This window comes from Mobula hypostoma, chromosome 5, assembly GCF_963921235.1.
Source record: "Mobula hypostoma chromosome 5, sMobHyp1.1, whole genome shotgun sequence".
In the NCBI taxonomy this organism is placed as follows: domain Eukaryota; kingdom Metazoa; phylum Chordata; class Chondrichthyes; order Myliobatiformes; family Myliobatidae; genus Mobula; species Mobula hypostoma.
In genome coordinates, this window is record NC_086101.1 from 143,153,273 (window position 1) to 143,173,655 (window position 20,383).

A 20,383-nucleotide genomic window follows, 5' to 3' on the forward strand; every position below is an offset into this window, starting at 1 on the left:
GGATAAATACCCTAACCAATCCCAACTGTCTGAAACATGTTGACACTGACTTGGGCTCCAAGGACTCAACATGTAGCGTGCAAGTTCTCATTATTAAGCTCAGGACGTTCACTGTGGAAACTTTTATAGCTACTTCTTGCCTTTGGTTTCATAACCTGATTAATTTTTCTTGTATAAAAATATAATTTTATTGAAGACATTTGTTTGATTCTCTCTTAAGTTTTTCACCTTAAGATACTTTATGCGTAGTTTTCCAGGTAAAATGGTTATCTGATTCATGCCACAATATTCTTTACATCTCAAGTGATAGAATCCAAATAGATTTGGCATTTTACTATGGTAGTTACAGAAGAAAGAGTTTGAAATGCCCCTGGCAAAATTGCAAATATCTGCTCAGACCTATAAGCATTCAGGAGAAATCAAGACTACTGCTCACATGTCATTTCAGTATTTTCCATGCTGACTCTGTACACCATAAACCCTAATCCTTCAATTATGACTAGAGGGCTTGCTTACTCAGTTCAATCAGACTTGAACGTTGCTGTCATACCTTGGACGTGCAGAGCACAGCTATGATCTGATTCAATTTAATCTTGAAAAGAATTTTATTTATACATTGGTTTATGAATATGAATGTACATTCAATATCTCATCTTACAGTTGCTCCCAGGTTGGAACAGATAATTTCATTAGAAAAACAAATTTTAGCTACCTATACTTTGCTCTTAAAAAGGTCATTGATGTAGTTCTGTTTTAAAAGGCTTTAGGCAGGTAATGGAGATAGGAATAATTTTTTGAGGCAGAGATTGATTTATTTGTCCTTCAAGGGAAAAATATAAATACTTGCTTTATTCTGTCTTTTTCTTGGAGTGGATTTGGATGCCAACTTTACAATCATGTGACTGGAACCTGGTAGTTGGAACATTGTGAGCAATTTGAGGCCTGATATCTATGGAAAGATATACTGACTCTAGAAAGAGTCCAGAAGAGGTTCACAGGAATAATACCAAGAATTCTAATCCCATTTACCTGCATTAGGTCTGCATCCGTCTATGGCTTCCTTATTTTAGATTCAGACTTGGCACTGTTCCTCGAGAAGATGGGTGTAGTTATCACACGTAATGGAATCAAACAAGGGGTTCCTAATTGCATATACTTCTCAAACTCACAAATCCAATAAGGACAATTATATTCAAAATTGGAAAGGAGACTGCAGCCATAATTCCACTGAATTTCAAAAGTTCCTGTTGGTAGGTATTTCTCTCTGCTCACAGACCTTCCAACATAGGTAAACACAATGATGATCCTTCCTGTTGTCAATCCTGGTGTTTGAAGATTTTGGATATGCTGTAATATATGAAGAGATAACATCTGATATGAAAAGATGGACTAATTTAATGACAAATTATCGGGGATGTTATTGCAGGCTCAGTTGAGTAGCCTGCAAAAGCCACTTGTGTTCTTAGGCAGCAGATACTGTACATCAGGATTGAGTGAATTAGAATAGGGAATGAATGATGGGGTCAGAGCCTCTGGAGAAGGTGGACAAGTGGCCCTCCCCCCAATCTGCATTGGTTCTCACCACTGTAGAGGAAGCTGCGTCGGAAGTGCCGGATACAGTAGATGACCCAACAGATTTGCAGATGAAGTGTTGCCTTGACTGGAAGGACTACTTAGAGCCCTGAATAGAGGTGAGGGAGGAGGTGAATGGGCAGATGTAGCAATTCTTCTGATTTCAGGATAAGTGCCAGGAGGGAGGTTGGGGTGTGGGGGGGTAGGGGGTGGAATCAAATAGACAAGCGCATCATGGAGAGAGTGATCCCTGCAGAAAGTGGAGAGCAGGAGGGAGGTAAAGATGAATTTGGTAGTAGGAGCCCATTGAAAATGGCGGAAGTTGCAAAGAAAGATGTGCTGAATATCTTCAACCATTGTAACCTGCAACAGCTTTCTACACTGTCCACAACACAACCAACTTTTGTGTCATCTACAAGCATACTAACCCACCCTCCACGTCCTCATCTAAATCACTTATTAAAATCACAAAGAGCAGGGGTGCCAAACAGATCCCTGCTAAACAACACTGGGCTCTAACCCCCAGGCCCATATGTTCTGTCTACAACCACCCTCTGCCTTCTCTGGACAAGCCAATTCTGAATCCACACAGCCAAGCTTCCCTGGACCCCATGCCTCCTGACTTTCTGAATGACCCTACCAAGGGGAACCTTCTCAAATGTCTTGCTAAACTCCATATACACCACATCCACTGATCTACCTTCATCAATTTGTTTTGTTACTTCCTCAAAGAGTTCAATCAGGATTGTGAGGCATGACTTGCCCCTTACAAAACCATGCTGACTGTCTCTAATCACACTATGCTTCTCCAAATTCTCATAAATCATTTCTATACGAATCCTTTCCACCACTGATGCTCCAACTGAGAGCTGCAACATTACCTCATAGCTCTGGAATTCAATACATTGACTAATGAAGGACAATGAGAGAAAAAAAAAGTATTTCCAGCATGTCAGCCTGATCTATACTGTCCTCCCATATGTCAAGGTCCCTCTCACTTGTGAATACTGAAGCAAAGTGTTCATTAAGGACCTCCCTTACCTCCTCTGACTCCTGGTACGTTTCCTCTTCTATCCCTGATCGGTCCTACCCTCACTCTAGTCATCCTTCTATTCTTCAGGCATATGTAGAACGTCTTGTGGTTTGTTCCCTATTCCTGCTCACCAAGACATTTGCATGTCCTTTTCTAACTCTCCTAAGTCTACTCTTCAGCTCCTTCATGGCCACGTAGAAACTCTCTAGAGCTCTGTCTGATCATTGCTTCTGAAACCTTAAGTAAGTTTCTGTTTTCCTCTTGACAGGATGTTCTACATCTCTTATCAACCATGGTTTCCTCACCCTACCAACATTTTCTTTCCTTAATGAGGCAATGGGGCCTCTTCTTTCTGATAATGGACTTCAGTTTACATCACATTATAATCGCATTCTTCTGCTCAATAAGTGTTTAACAGAGACGTTATTTAGGTTGCATGATCATTGAACCCCTGGTCTATTATGTCTATTACTGATCAAAAGATCTTCAGACCCAATTCAACACTATAGAGTAACTTTACATGAAGAGTTACCAGGTGCTGAGCATAAACATCCTCCAGTGCCTCTTTAGAACCTTTAAATAGGTTGAATGATCTGAGTGCCTAGCAGAAGAGACAAAAATGTGCAGGGTATTGTTATGCTGATTTTCAAGGCTGTTCTGTTGATATATTGAATTATACCTTCCTTTAAGTAATAAACTAAAGCAATTTAAAGTTGATGCTTCCACTGAAACTTCCTGTCTTGAGGTTCATAACTTACACCAAAAATGTGTAAACTCTGATCATATGAATTTCAGAATGTTAGTACATTTCTGACAGTTTTCCAATACAGGGATTTCCCAGGACTTATAAGAATCTCTGTTTTTGCAAATTCTCCGATACATTTTTAAAGCATTTTTTCAAGCTAGTAATATTAATTTTTAAAATCAAGTATTTATGCATGATTGAATGCAGCATATATTTCATTATTTTAATTATGAACCATGTTAGAAAGGTTTCACAATAAATGTTTTAAAATTTAAAACAAATATTGGCTAAGTGAATGATTCAGAGAGCAGAAGATGAGGCAGAGGAGATCCAATGCCCATACACCTAATCCGGATGCGAGGGTGGATCACTGTCAGCACCAAGCCGATTGGAGAGGTTGAGAATGACTTTTTCAGCAATGAAATATAGGTCCACAGTGAATTGCTGTGTGGTGTGTTCTAGGCCTGGAGCAATTTGCTACAGTGGAGTCCGGGTCCTAATGCGAAGCACAATCTGCTGTTTGGACAATCTAAACACCAGCCCTTGTAGACAGGAAAGGCAGAGTGTTGAGAGTCAGGCAAGGGTAGATCGCTCTGGGTGCTGAGCTGATTTGGAGAGGTTGAGAACAATTTCTTCAGCAGCAAAATCTAGGCCTGGAGCAATTCGTCGCGGTGGAGACTGGGTCCTAATGTGAGCTACAATCTGCTGTTTGGACATTTTTTTTTGATTAAGTGCAATCGTGAGCAATAGCCAGATCAGAAATGCTGATCAAGTCAACTAGTTCCTGTGACAAGAATACACATAGATGAAGATGTAGCTGTCCTGTGCTGGCACCAGTGGGATCAGCAGTTGGTCTGCCACCTGTCTTCAGGAGAGAGAGAGATAAGGAAAACAATGGAGCAGCATTTGGAGATGTTAATGAAGGGGAAGGAGAGCTGTCAAGATCGGCTCCCCCTTTGAACCCTGAACTGTTTCAAGTGATGCACAGACGATACCCCAGCAGGGGGATAAAAAGGGACAGGTTCGCTAAGGCAGGACACACACACGACACCCGAGGTAACAAGACCCTGGAAGCGGTGCATCTCTCACAAGTCGGTGGGAAGTACTAGGCCATAGACGCACAGGGTGGAAAGGTACGATCGGCGGGAACCTGGTGTGTGTCCACCCTTGCCTGGGTGCCAGGTTCACCGCAGGGAAACGATCGTATCTGGAAACGGAGGGGTCATGGTCAGTGACCTCAGATGACATCACAAAGGACTCGCCCGAAAGCTGACTGCGAAGGTCTGTGTGGAAGCCTTGAATATTCATTCGTTTTACTCTATCTTTCCTTCCCCCTGGTGTCCATCGCCACGGCAGCGATTACTGCGAACTGAACTGAACTAAATTGAACTGAACTTTGCGTCACTTTGAAACTGGTCATTTACCCCCAGACAATGATAGAGCTTGATTGATCCTGTTATCTTAATTCTGTGTACATGTATGTTTATCATTGCTGAACTGTTGCATTTATTATCCTTTTGATTAGAGTACTGTGTTGCTTGTTTCTTTAATAAAACTTTCTTAGTTCTAGTAATCCAGACTCCAACTGAGTGATCCATTTCTGCTGGTTTGGCAATCCAGTTACGGGGTACGTAACATAAGTGGGGTTCTCGTCCGTGATTTTGAACGCTAAATTTGGGACGGAGTAAATTGATTGGGTCAAAATTCCCAAAAGAAATAAAAGACAAACAGCAGAAATGGAGGCTGAGGAAATTATAAAGGCGCCGACCTTGAAGGCATTAGAGGCTGCCAGGAAATCGGAATTGGTAGCTGTGGCCAAACGGTTGAATCTTGCTAAGAGGAAGTCGACAATGAGGAGAGAGGAGATACACAGAGCTATCGTAGAGCACTATGTATCTAAAGGTGTGTTTCCCCAAGGCGAGCTGGAGGTGGTGTCTATTGAAAAACCTGCTGGAGACGCGGTACAGGTGCAGCTTGAAAAACTGAGACTCGAGCACGAGTTCCGGGTATGGCAGTTGGAGCGAGAAGAGAGAGAGAGAGAGAGAGACAGTTGGAGAGAGAGGAGAAACAGAGGGAAAGGGAATTTGAGCTGGAGAAGTTAAGGATAAGGGCAGAGCAGGGGCCTGTGCCGAACCAAGGTGGAGGGTTCCGGGCGACCCAGGAGGTTAGGCTGGTTCCCCCATTTGACGATACCGACGTGGATCGGTACTTTCTCCATTTCGAAAAAGTTGCTACAGGCCAGGACTGGCCGAGGGATAAGTGGGCTGTTTTGCTTCAGAGTGTACTGAAAGGGAAAGCCCAACAAGCTTACTCAGCTTTGTCCGTGGAGGATGCCCAGAGGTATGAGGTAGTGAAAGAGGCCATCCTCAGGATTTATGAGTTGGTCCCGGAGGCATACCGGCAGAGGTTCCGGAATGCGAGGAAGCAGTGGGACCACACGTATTTAGAGTTTGCCCGTGAGGTGCAGACATATTGTGAGCGTTGGTGCGCCTCGAAGGGGGTAGAGGGGGATTATGACAGACTGCTACAGCTGATCCTGATTGAGCAGGTTAAAGGTTGTGTCCCTGAGGGTATGAGACCCTACCTAGATGAGAAGGAGGCAGCCACGTTTGCCGCAACTGCTAAGTTAGCGGATGAGTATGCGTTGACGCATAAAATGAAGTTTGCCCCGAGTAAAGGCTACCAGAAGGGGAGTCAGGACGGCGGGGAGAGTCCGCCAGAAAAGTCAGAAAGTAAGCTGGGGACTAGTGAGAAGGATAAGGTAGACCGGGAGCAGTCTGGTAGGAAGTCTCCTGGGGTTGTCTGTTATAATTGCTGGAAAGTCGGACACTTTGCGTCCAGGTGCTTTGCCCCAAAGAAGGAGACGGGAAAAGGAAAAACGACGATTTTGACTGGCTGTATCGAGCTGGTAAACAAACCGCTAGGGAAGGGCAGGTCTGCCAAAGTTCAGGAAGGGCGCGAGAGGTTTATCTCAGCCAGATTGGTGTCAGTGAAGGAGGGGTTAAAACCAGTTCCAGTGCGGATCTGGAGAGACACGGGAGCGTGTCAGTCACTAATACTGAAGAGTGTATTAGAGTTTAGCTCAGAGACCCAGTCTGGGAAGGTCAAGGTCAAAGGTATTGGGGAAGGGACGGAAGCTGTGCCTTTGCACCAGATACACCTACAAAGCAACCTGGTCTCTGGACTAGTCACGATCGGGTTGAGGCCCGAATTGCTGATGAAAGGCGTGGAAGTCTTGCTCGGTAATGACCTCGCCGGGGGAATCGTGTTCCCAGCAGTGAGATTGACAGGTCAGCCTGCCAGCATTAAGGGCCCGCCCATGGACTCACAGGTTCATCATGGGACCGCGGTAGTAAATTTAGCTGAGACGTTTCTGCCAGCCTTGTACGAGATGGGGGTAGAAAGTGAAAAGAAGGAGTGTAGTGAGACAAGAGGTAGTGAGGGAGCTGAGACAGACTTAGCATTAGCCAGGAAAGAATTTGTGCAGGTGCAGGAGCGAGACGAGGGGCTGATGGTTTTGGCAGAGACAGCTCTCTCTGACACAGACTTAACAAGGGAACTAGTAGGCTATTGTGTGGAGGAGGAAGTGCAAGGAAGAAAGGGAAACCAAGTACAGTACCCACAGATGAGGAATGGGGGGGTGGTGCAAAAGAGTTATGGGGATGAGATTTTTAACCTGGCCCACAAGGTACATGGAATCATGACAGAGGTTTACCGGCTGCACCGGAGGAAGGATGTTATTGATTATGGCCGACGTGAACTGAGACGGTCACAGGCTTTTGATATGCTAACAAATCTAGTCGGTGTTAGCGCGGAAATCAATGAAGCTAGGGTCCCCCTGATAAGAGAAAAAAACCATTTTGAAAAGATGAGTATGGTATGGACCAGATGGGAGAAGGCTATTGTTTTGGCCAGCTCTGCTGATAAGCTCTCTCCCTTAATCCCCAAACAAAGCGACTCTTTAGGAGAAGTAATTAAACGACTCGCACACGTGTGTTTGATTGTCCCGAGGCGATGCAAAGAACTGGGACGTTGGGTGGTGTTTGTTACACTAGGTCAGCCTAGCGGGCAACAACCATATAGAATGAGTAATTCAGTGACAAAAGGGCTGACGAACACAGAGGTGTGTATTGGTGATGTAATACGGCTGTCTGAAGCCAGCTTGATAGTGAACCTTGGAAAAAATGAGTTCGGCCACACCAAGGTCACTTACCTGGGAATTGTGGTGACACAGGGGCAGCTGGCAGCGATGCAAGCTACAGTGCAGGCTATCGCTGACATCCCAACCCCGACAGACAAGAGGGCCCACAGAAGGCTCTTGGAGATGGTGGGGTACTATGGGAAGTTTTGCAATAACTCTGCGGTCACTACCCCTCCCCCTCCTACTAAGCCCTTGCAAGAGAAAACTAAGTCGGAATAAGACGACCCTTGTTATTGTGGTCCGGGACAAAACCCAATGAGAGGTTACATTGATCAGAATTCATCAGTGTTTTTGGCCACCATGAAGTTTGCTAAGTTGGAGCCTGGTCTAAAGGATTATTAAAAACACATATAAAAGGAACAGAAAATGTGATGGCTGACTGTCTGTCAGGTGTTGACAACTTCAAATTCGCTGTATTAGCCAAATAGCTGATAAAGATGTATATTTGTGTGTGTATCAAATAATGTATTCATGTTTGTAATTTTTACCCCCCCGGTAAAAATCCTTAAAGGGGGGAAGTGTGACAAGAATAATGTTACGTACCCCGTAATTGGATTGCCAAACCAGCAGAAATGGATCACTCAGTTGGAGTCTGGACTACTAGAACTAAGAAAGCTTTATTAAAGAAACAAGCAACACAGTACTCTAATCGAAAGGATAATGAATGCATCAGTTCAGCAATGATAAACATACATGTACACAGAATTAAGATAACAGGATCAATCAAGCTCTATCGTTGTCTAGGGGTAAATGACCAGTTTCAAAGTGACGCAAAGTTCAGTTCAATTTAGTTCAGTTCAGTTCGCAGTAATCGCTGCCGTGGCGATGGACAGCGGGGGGAAGGAGAGAGAGAGCAAAACGAATGAATATTCAAGGCTTCCACACAGACCTTCGCAGTCAGCTTTCGGGCGAGTCCTTTGTGATGTCACCTGAGGTCACCGACCTCAGTCACTTATCTCTCTCTCTCCTGAAGACAGGTGGCAGACCAACTGCTGATCCCACTGGTGCCAGCACAGGCCAGCTAACATCTTCATCTATGTGTATTCTCGTCACACTTCCCCCCTTTAAGGATTTTTACCGAGGGGTAAAAATTACAAACATGAATATATTATTTGATCCACACAAATAAACACCTTTATCAACTATTTGGCTAATACAGCGAGTTTGAAGTTGTCAACACCTGACAGACAGTCAGCCATCACATTTTCTGTTCCTTTTATATGTGTTATTAATAATCCCTTAGACCAGGCTCCAACTTAGCAAACTTCATAGTGGCCAAAAACACTGATGAATTGCGATCAATGTAACCTCTCATTGGGTTTTGTCCCGGACCACAATAACAAGGGTCGTCCCATTCCGACTTAGTTTTCTCTCGCAAGGGCTTAGTAGGAGGGGGAGGGGTAGTAACCGCAGAGTTATTGCAAAACTTCCTACAGCACCCCACCATCTCCAAGAGCCTTCTGAGGGCCCTCTTGTCTGTCGGGGTTGGGATGTCAGAGATAGCCCGCACTTTAGCTTGCATCGCTGCCAGCTGCCTCTGTGTCACCACAATTCCCAGGTAAGTGACCTTCGTGTGGCCGAACTTATTTTTTTCAAGGTTCACTATCAAGCTGGCTTCAGACAGCCGTATTACATCACCAATACACACCTCTGTGTTTGTCAGCCCTTTAGTCACTGAATTACTCATTCTATATGATTGTTGCTTGCTAGGCTGACCTAGTGTAACAAGCACCACCCAACATCCCAGTTCTTTGCATCGCCTCGGGACAATCAAACACACATGTGCGAGTCGTTTAATTACTTCTCCTAAAGAGTCGCTTTGTTCGGGGATTAAGGGAGAGAGCTTATCAGCAGAGCTGGCCGAAACAATAGCCTTCTCCCATCTGGTCGATACCATACTCATCTTTTCAAAACAGTTTTTTTCTCTTATCGGGGGACCCTAGCTTTATTGATTTCCACGTTAACACCGACTAGGTTTGTTACCATATCAAAAGCCTGTGACCGTCTCAGTTCGCGTCAGCCATAATCAATAACATCCTTCCTTAGCACTTCCTCTTCCACACAATAGCCTACTAGTTCCCTTGTTAAGTCTGTGTCAGAGAGAGCTGTCTCTGCCAAAACCATCAGCCCCTCGTCTCGCTCCTGCGCCTGCACAAATTCTTTCCTGGCTAATGCTAAGTCTGTCTCAGCTCCCTCACCACCTCTTGTCTCACTACACTCCTTCTTTTCACTTTCTACCCCCTTCTCATACAAGGCTGGCGGAAACGTCTCAACTAAATTTACTACCGCAGTCCCGTGATGAACCTGTGAGTCCATGGGCGGGGCCTCAATGCTGGCAGGCTGACCTGTCAATCTCACTGCTTTGAACACGATTCCCCCGGCGAGGTCATTACCGAGCAAGACTTCCACGCCTTTCATCGGTAATTCGGACCTCACCCCGATCGTGACTAGTCCAGAGACCAGGTTGCTTTGTAAGTGTATCTGGTGCAAAGGGACTGACTCTGTCCCTCCCCCAATACCTTTGACCTTGACCACCCCAGTCTCGGTCTCGTGAGCAATAGCCAGATCAGAAATGCTGATCAAGTCAACTAGTTCCCAACTCTGATAGGCCAATCAAATGATTCACTGCTGCTCAGTGACAGAACACAAAAAAATCAAATGTACAATTAAGAAACATTAAAAAATAGTAGAAATACTGGAGTCATGATGATCGTGATGAAGTCTGCTGGACAGAGACATTTATACACATGCTGTCCTCCATAATTCAAAGAGATTGAAGGATAAGGTTGCAGGGTGACAAAACGTGGCAGGAGTACTGGGAACTAAAAACTAATCCCTACCGGGAGAAAACAGTACCTGTTCTTTCCGCACTGTTCTCCAGCAATATAAGGACTAAGTCCAGCTGGAACATAACTCACAAGTGCTCTTGAAAGTCAGGTATTAACCCTACCTATCAACAACCAAGCATTGCCATCCTAGTCCCCTCCATGATAGCTTATGAAGAAGCATGTGGACCAGCACATTTTAAGTGCCGGTCCAGATAGACTGGGGGCTCCCCTCTCTTTGATGCTGAGTCTGTGAGACTGCCCTTGTCTATTGTGCTTCATGTTTGCAAACTTTGTGCTGATTTGCCCCGCTAATATGATGAGCTGAGTGCTGAGGCTTTGGGCCTGATCTAGGCTGCTCCAGGAATTTGGATCTAAGGACTCAGATTGGTTCGGACTGCTGTTGTTGGTGCTCACTTCTATTTTTTTGCATGATTTGTATTTTTTTCCCTTTCTCTGTGCACAATAGGGGTTGATCTTTATTTTTTTAAATTTGGTTCTTTCGGGTTCCTTGCTTTGCGACTGCCCATAAGCAAACAAATCTCAAGGTTGTACAATTTATACATTCTTTGAATCTTGAATCTTGAATTCATGAAGAATGATACAATATGTGGTGCTATAGAAAACTAGACATCCCTGAGTTACAGAAAAATCAGCTCATGGACAGTTCTCTGAGATGGAATCAATAGGTAGTCCAGGGACTCTCACCAGGCCTATAAAAATCCCAAAGCTTCAAGAATCAAGGTGATAAAATATTAATTTTGAAAGAGAAAGCCAGGCAGGTAACAAATAACTTACTGAGTTAAGATATCTACACCAATTCTCAATACAGTAGTTCATTTTACTTAATTTTCCCTTGTCTTTAGCTTCCATTCAGCCAAGGTCAGGCTTCATGTGTGCAAGTATTTCTGAGATACTAATATAATTTATTCACAAATAACTATTGCCAGGTTTTTGATTGATTGGGAAGAGATGATCCAGAATGAGAGAATGGAAAGTCATGGATTTCTATTCTGAAGGGGTGAAGTCAATGAAGGTTGCTGTTATAATAACAATCTTGGAAGTCACTGGAGGACGTCATAAGTCATTTTAAAACAGCATCCATTTACTGAGGGGGGAAGGGAATGTAGGAAATTGAGAAGTGACCACTTGAAAGACTTCCCTCTCTCCTATTTCTCTTGCGTCTTTCAAGATGTTCCCAAGTTTTTTTTACAGCCTATTATGTACTCTTAAATTGTAGTCCCTGTTCTAACACTGGAAACAAAAACCAAGGAAAAGGAGACCTAAAGTATAGACAGTAGATCACTGGCACTCTGCAGATAGATCCAAACACTTGGCCTAGATTATGATGGTTATGTTGAAGTAGGAATTTTCATTTTAGCCATTGAATAAAAATCTCCAATAGCTTGGCATTGCAATGTGCCTATAAAGTATGCAAATTTTAGGCCACAACTGCTTGCAACTATCCCTGAATAGTTAAACGTCTGCTGCACCATAACCTAGCAACAAAACATATGGCTCTGTGTTGGTTTTTTTGAAGTATTTATAGAACTGGACCGCAAGATGGTAATTTATTGAGAGAAGTTTATTGACAAAAATAGGAGAAGTGTTTCTGTTCGACTCTAGTCAGTTCTGCAGTATTAAACATTTTGCTTTAAAAGTGACAAGTTTATTTATTATTTGTTTAATACAATGGACTGTCTCTGAATATGAAGAACACCTATATATGATAGACTAAAGCTGGAATTATGGATTTTGCAACTGGGCTTGTCAATTACACTAACCATGTAAAGAATAAATTAAAGGGTGCATTTGTTTAACAGTTAGGCCTATGTGGATGTCACACACAATGTTGCTCTCCAGCGTTCCAAGGACAAAGGGAATCACCAAGAACCATATGATAAAATTAGGAACTAACTTGAACTAAAGAAGGTTGCTTGTTCATTCTTTAGCCATGCTACATATTTACTCAGACATTTTCATGGCAGAAAACATTCTGAATCAGAATGAGGTTTAGTATCACTGGCAAATATCATGAAATTTGTTGTTTTGCAGCAGCAGTACAATGCAATACATAAAAATGCAAAAATATAAATTACAATAAGAAATATACTGCATATAAAAATTGAATTAAATAAGTAGTGCAATAAGAGAGCAAGAAAGAAAATAGTGAAGCAGTATATGGGTTCATTGTTCATTCAGGAATCTGATGTCAGAGGGGAAGATGATGTTCCTGAAACTTTGAGTGTGTGTCTTCAGGCTTCTCTGACTCCTCATTGATGGTGGCAATGAGAAGAGGACATGTGCTGGATGATGGAGGTACTTAACGATGGATGCCATTTTTGAGGCGTTGCCTTTTGAAGGTGTCCTCAGTGCTGAGGAGGCTAGTGCCCATGATACGGTTGGCTAAGTTTATAACTTTCTGCAGCCTTTTCCAACCCTGTGCTGTAACCCATCCATACCAGATAGTGATGCAACCAGTCAGAATACATTCAATAGTACATCTGTAGAAATTTGCAAGTCTTTGTTGTCATACCAAGTCTCCTCGAACTCCTGATGAAATATGGCTGCTGTCGCGGCTTCTTTGTAATTGCATCAATATGTTGGGCCCAAGGTAGACCTTCCAAGATGTTCACACCAGGAACGTGAAGCTGCTCACCCTTTCCACTGCTGATCCCTCAATGAAAACTGGTATGTGTTCCCTTGACTTCCCCCTCATGAAGTCCACAATCAAATCCTTGTTCTCACTGGTGTTGAGTGGAGGGTTGTTGTCACAACATCACTTGAATAGCTGATCTGTCTCATTCCTGTATGCCTCCAAGACACCATCTGAAATTCTGCCAGCTGTAGTTATGTCATTGACAATTCTGTAGTTGGTGAAAAAGGATCTAGTACTTTTCTGGGGCTTCCAGCTGGGTACAGGTATTGATTATAACCAACATTTCAATGACAAACTCCACCATCTTTATCAGGGATGATGCCTGGGAATATCTAGTCCAGTGGAATTTATAACCCTATAGCCTGTCCCTCCTGATTGGTTAGTCCTCATCCAATCCAGTTTCCACTCTCTCATCTTGTTTACAATCGAATTCCCATTCTTACTTAGAGCGAGACCTTCATCTTTGTTAGTATTCTTTTCCTCTAGTTTTATTTCAATGGCTTTATTTCAATCAATCAGACCCTTAAAAGGGCCGACGGTAAAACCAGGAAACCTAACAATGAGGAGGAATCTGTCACTACCACCTGTCTTCCATATATTTCCACGGTTTCTGGAAGGATTGCCAGTATCCTAAAGAAATACCAGATTAATACCACATACAAACCCCTAAGGAAGCTCCAATCACAGCTTATGTCAGTCAAAGATGACCTGGTCCTCAGGTCGACTGGCATTTACAGGATTCCTTGTGACTGCGAAGAAGCATATTTCGGCCATATGGGGTACACGGTGGAAACCCACATCAAGGTTATCCGTTTGGGTTACTTGGAGAAATCAGTGGTAGCAGAACATTGCATTCACGATCACCATGGGATTTATTTTGATGGCACAGAAATTACTGTGCCATACCAATGGTTTTTGGGTCCGTCTGGTAAAGGAGGCCTTTGAAATAAAACTAGAGGAAAAGAATTTTAACAAAGGCAAAGGTCTCGTTCTAAGTAAGAACTGGAATTCGTTTGTAAGCAAGGTGGGAGAATGGAGGAGTACTAACCAATCAGGAGGAACAGACCACAGGGGTATAATTACCACTGGACTAGACATGCCCAAGTATCATCCCTGATGAAGGCGGCAGAGTCTGTCATTGAAACGTTGGTTATAATTGATACCTATTCCCAGCTGGAAGCCCGAGAAGAGTTTATTCTTCATAGATGGTATAGAGAGAGCAGAGCAAAGTTCAAAGCTTCAAAGTTGAAAGTAAATTTAATATCAAAGTACATATATGTCACCATCTACCACCATGGGATTCATTTTTTGCAGGCATTCACAGTAAGTAGAATGAAGCACAATAGAATCAGTGAAAAAACACACATGACAGAGAAAGACAAACTACCAGTGTGAAAAGGCAACAAATTGTGCAAATACAAAATGAAAAGAAATAATTATAAATAAATAAGCAATAAATATAGGGAACGTGTCTATAAAAGTGAGACCATAGGTTGTGGAATCAGTTCAATATTGTAAATGTGCTCAGCGAGAAGGGGGCGGGGGAGAATTTGACATGTGATGGCCTGAGTTTTATCCACTTTTTTTTGTAGTTTTTTTTCCCAGTGAAGGGCTTTGGTGTTCCCATACCAGGCTGTGATGCAACTACTCAGTATTCTCTCCACCCTGCATCTATAAAAGTTTGTCAAAGTTTTTGGTGACATGTCAAATCTGTGCAAACTTCTAAGAAATTAGAGGCACTGCCCTGCCTTCTTTGTAATGGTAGTTAGAAAGTTAGCAATAGGCTCTGCACACATCCTTGAGATGCACTAGTGTCGATTGTCAGCAAGGAGGAGATGCTGATGAACATAGAGAATAATGGAATGAACAAAATGGAGTGAAACACCACAAACAGTACAGGTGCCTATAAATTCAAAAGGCATCAAACTGTCCAGTAGACGGGCTTGTATCAGCAGTACCACACCATCGATCTTATGGACTTTCTTCACAAAACAGGCAAGTTGAGAAATTGCAGGAAAAGTGTAATAATTATAAAATTAACATCTGACACAATCATCCTCTCATGAGACAGAGCATTCTTCAAATGTAAACACTAGAGATTCTTCAGATAACACACATCAAAGTTGCTGGTGAACGCAGCAGGCCAGGCAGCATCTATAGGAAGAGGCGCAGTCGACGTTTCAGGCCGAGACCCTTCGTCAGGACTAACTGAAGGAAGAGTGAGTAAGGGATTTGAAAGCTGGAGGGGGAGCGGGAGATGCAAAATGATAGGAGAAGACAGGAGGGGGAGGGATAGAGCCAAGAGCTGGACAGGTGATAGGCAGAAGGGGATACGAGAGGATCATGGGACAGGAGGTCCGGGAAGAAAGACGGGGGGGGGGGTGACCCAGAGGATGGGCAAGAGGTATATTCAGAGGGACAGAGGGAGAAAAAGGAGAGTGAGAGAAAGAATGTGTGCATAAAAAAGAGTAACAGATGGGGTACGAGGGGGAGGTGGGGCCTAGCGGAAGTTAGAGAAGTCAATGTTCATGCCATCAGGTTGGAGGCTACCCATACGGAATATAAGGTGTTGTTCCTCCAACCTGAGTGTGGCTTCATCTTTACAGTAGAGTTCCTGTTGTTTGCGTTTCGATTCTTCAGATGCTGGACATCCAGAGTGACATACACAAAATGCTGGAGGAACTCAGCAGGTCAGGTGCATCTACAAGAAATAATAAACAGTTGACATTTTGGACCATGACCCTTCATGAGGACTGATGGAACTGGTCGTCACACTCAATTTATCTTTTTGCTCTTCTCACTTTCTCCAAACCCAAAGTGTAGCTATGGGCACCTGCATGGACCCCAACTATGCCTGCTGACTATGCGGAAAAGTACATGTTCCAAGCCTTCACTGGTAAGGCTCCCCAACTCTTTCTGCACCATATTGACAACTGCATTGGTACTGCTTCGTGCATCCGTGCTGAGCTTGTCAATTTCACCAACTTTGCCTCAAACTTCCACCCTAACCTTAGGTTCACTTGTTCCATTTCAGTCACATCTCTGCCCCATCTCTGGAGACAAACTGATATGCTTTTTAAACGTACTGACTCTCACAGTTATGTTGACTTGGTGTCCATCTAACCTCCTTTTCTCTCATGGTCCACTCTTCTCCTATCAAATTCCTTCTTCTTTACCCATTTACCTTTTTCATCTATCACTTCCTGTCTTGTCACTTCATAGCTCCACCCCCACTCAGCTGTCTTCACCTAGCTTTTCGAGCACGTACTCCTTCCTCTCCCACCATATTTTATTCTGGCTTCTTCACCCTTCCTTTCTAGTCCTGATTAAGGGTCTCGGTCCAAAACGACTGTTTATCACTCTCTATAAATGCTGCCTGACCTGCTGAGTTCCTCCAACATTTTGTTTGTGTTATTCTTAAACTACTGTCTATATTTATACATATAAATGAGCATTCCTGTTAGTATAGCTTTTCAGAATATACAATTGCAATATGATTGAAGTGTAGTCACTCTTGTAATGTAAGAAACCTATCTGTAAATGTACAGAACACAGGATGTGCAAAAACTGAATAACCTGGTTTAGTAATTTTTCTCTGGTAAATATGTTTGGCCAGAAAACTAGGGAGTAGCTACCTGCTCATCTTTAGAATTGTGCCCTAGGACTACTTATGCTCACATGAGAATGCAGACTGAATCTCAGAAAACATTTCAATCCTCAGGTAGCATCATAAACTCTAATGTTACAATGAAATTAGTTTAAGTTTCTGCAGTGGAAGTGCAAAGCATTCAACATGCAAAAGCAAAGAAGTCAAAGTTGAAAATTAGTTCATCCTAGAGATATCGTGTTTTAAAGCAAGTGTAATTTCTTATTCTAAGGACATAAATAAGCTTACATCTGAGGAGTGAAGCCTAATTTCCAATAAGGCTCTTGGCTGAGCCAGTGTTCTAGCTACATGATAGGTACCTGAGACTGAACAATTTGATCTTATGTTCAGCAGTAAATTCTTTTAATCAAAGGAGAATGGTGACATCTTTAATAGCAGCCTTCAGTATGCATTTTCCTGTGGAATTCACAGGCATGCAGATTTTCTGCTTTAAAAGAATGATGTACAGTACGTTTTTTTTATCTTAATGGAACATGAATGAAGTCAGTGATACTCTTGCATTGATAATACATCTTCTGCTTCAGGAATTTGGATCCTTTTACTGGAATATTATTTCAGAAGTTGATTATAATCTATGAAACCTATGCATCACATTTCAGAACAGAAAATGCTGAATGCACTCAGAAGGCCCTGAAGAGGAAAACAGCGTCAATATTTGGTGAATTGTAGTGTAATATGGGGGCAAAATCAAAAAGGATAATGAAAACAGGGCTGAAGGCCTTATATTTGAATGCACACAGTATGCAGATCTTGTACAGCAGTTAGGGATTAGCAGAAATGGGCATCATTGAGTCAAGGGTGAAAGAAGATCATAGTTGGGAGCCTAATATCTAAGGATACCCATTGTATTGAAAGGATAGGCTGGGAGGCAGTGGGTGTGACTTTGTTGGTAAAAAATCAAATCAAATCCTTCGAAAGAGCTGACATAGAAACAGAAGATGTAGAATCTTGGTGGGTAGGGTTAAGAAACTGGAAAGGTAAAAAGACACTGATGGGAGGGCAATGTTATGATAGTCATGGGAGATTTCAATATACAAGTAGAGTAGATTAGGAAAATTAGGGTGGTGCTCAAACCAAAGAGAGGAATTTGTAGATTGCTTACGAGATGGCTTTCTAGAGCAGCTGGTGGTTGAATGCAGTTGGGGAAAAGCAATTCTGGGTTGGGTGCTATGCAATGAATCAGATTTGATTAGGGAGCTTAAGGTAAAGGAACTCGTAGGAGAAAAATTATCTTAATATGATAGAATCCAGTCTGAAAGGAGGAAAAATAAAGTCAAATATTTCAGCATTACAGCAGAGTGAAAGGAATTACAGAGGCATGAAAGAGGAGCTGGCCAAAGTTGAGTGGAAGAGGACACTATCAGGGATAATGACAAAGCAGCAATGGCTGGAGACTCTGGGGCAATCTGGAAGGCACTGTATAGATACTATATATCCCAAAGATAAAGAAGTATTCAAAAGGGAGGGAAAGGCAACCGTGGCTAACAAGAGAATCAAAGACAGATTAAGAGGAAAGGTGAGGACAAATAATATCGGAAAATTTAGTGGAAAGTTAGAGGATTGGGAAACTTTTAAAAACCAACAGAAAGCAAACTGAAAAAACCAAAAGGAGAGAAAAGATAAAATATAAAGGTAAGTGAACAATTATGTAAGTGAGTGAAAGAGGTGAGAGTGGAGACCGGACTGCTGGAAAATGATACTGGGGAGGTAGTAATGGGGGATAAAGAACTGGCAGACAAATTTAGTAAGCATTTTGTGTCAGTCTTAATTGTGGAATATGCCAGCGGCAAGCCAGAAATGGCAAAACTGTGTGTAGTTGCTATTCAAAGGAGAAGGTGCTTAGGAAGCTGAAAGTCTGAAATTATATAAGTCACAGGAACCAGATGGACTATACCCCAGGGTTCTGAAAGAGGTTGCTGAAGAGATTCCTGGTGGCATTAGAAATGATCTTTCAATCATCAGTAGACTCTGGAATGGTTCTGGAAATTTGCAAACATCACTCCACTCTTTGAGAAGGGAGAGAGGCAGAAGAAAGGAAATTAACATAGAACATAGAAGATAGAATAGTTCAGCACAGTACAGGCCCTTCGGCCCACAATGTTGTGCCGACCCTCAAACCCTGCCTCCCATATAAGCCCCCAACTTAGATTCCTCCATATACCTGTCTAGTAGTCTCTTAAACTTCACTAGTGTATCTGCCTCCACCACTGACTCAGGCAGTGCATTCCACGCACCAACCACTCTCTGAGTAAAAAACCTTCCTTTAATATCCCCCTTGAACTTCCCACCCCTTACCTTAAAGCCATGTCCTCTTGTATTGAGCAGTGGTGCCCTGGAGAAGAGGCACTGGCTATCCACTCTATCTATTCCTCTTATTATCTTGTACACCTCTATCATGTCTCCTCTCATCCTCCTTCTCTCCAAAGAGTAAAACCGTAGCTGAGCATAATGCATACTTTCTAAACCAGGCAGCATCCTGGTAAATCTCCTCTGTACCCTTTACAATGCTTCCACATCCTTCCTATAGTGAGGTGACCAGAACTGGACACAGTACTCCAAGTGTGGCCTAACCAGAGTTTTATAGAGCTGCATCATTACATCGTGACTCTTAAACTCTATCCCTCGACTTATGAAAGCTAACACCCCATAAGCTTTCTTAACTACCCTATCCACCTGTGAGGCAAATTTCAGGGATCTGTGGACATGTACCCCGAGATCCCTCTGCTCCTCCACACTACCAAGTATCCTGCCATTTACTTTGTACTCTGCCTTGGAGTTTGTCCTTCCAAAGTGTACCACCTCACACTTCTCTGGGTTGAACTCCATCTGCCACTTCTCAGCCCACTTCAGCATCCTATCAATGACCCTCTGCAATCTTTGACAATCCTCTACACTATCTACAACACCACCAACCTTTGTGTCATCTGCAAACGTGCCAACCCACCCTTCTACCCCCACATCCAGGTCGTTAATAAAAATCATGAAAAGTAGAGGTCCCAGAACAGATCCTTGTGGGACACCACTAGTCACAATCCTCCAATCTGAATGTACTCCCTCCACCACCACTCTCTGCCTTCTGCAGGCAAGCCAATTCTGAATCCACCTGGCCAAACTTCCCTGGATCCCATGCCTTCTAACAAATTACAAGCCAAGTAACCTAACTTCAGTGGTTGGAAAGATAGTGGGGTCAACTATTGAAGATAAGGTTTCAAGGTACTTGGAAGGGCATGATAAAATGGGCCAGAAGTTAGCAAGATTTCCTGAAGGGGAAATCTTACTTGACAAATCCATTGGAATTCTTTGAGAAAATAACAAGCAGGATAGACACCAGAGAGTCACTGGATGTCATTTACTTTGATTTTCAGAAGGCCTTTAACAAGGTAACAAACATGAGGCTAGTTAACAAAATAAGAGCCCATGGTATTACAAGAAACAATGATTGTCAGACTGGCAGAAGGTAAAGCGTGGGAATAAAGAGGGCCATTTCTGGTGGGCTGCCAATGACTAGCAGTGTTCCGCAGGGTTTGGTATTGGAACCACTTCTTGTCACATTACAGTATTGGTCAATAATTTGGTTGATGGAAGTGGTGGTGTTGTGGCCAAGCTTACAGACAATGTGAAGATAGGTGGAGGAGCAGGTAGTATTGAGGAAGCAGGGAATCTGCAGAAGGATTTTAACAA

The 20,383-nt window shown here is 42.9% G+C and overlaps 1 long non-coding RNA gene across 1 annotated transcript in view; it reads left to right on the top strand.

The window, feature by feature from the left end:
• Positions 1 to 20,383, top strand: part of LOC134346310 (uncharacterized) — an 85,470-nt gene that overhangs the window by 64,016 nt on the left and 1,071 nt on the right. Inside the window, exon 2 of the long non-coding RNA XR_010017898.1 lies at positions 17,302 to 17,360. This is a non-coding gene — a long non-coding RNA (uncharacterized LOC134346310). The remainder of the gene's footprint in view (positions 1 to 17,301; positions 17,361 to 20,383) is intronic.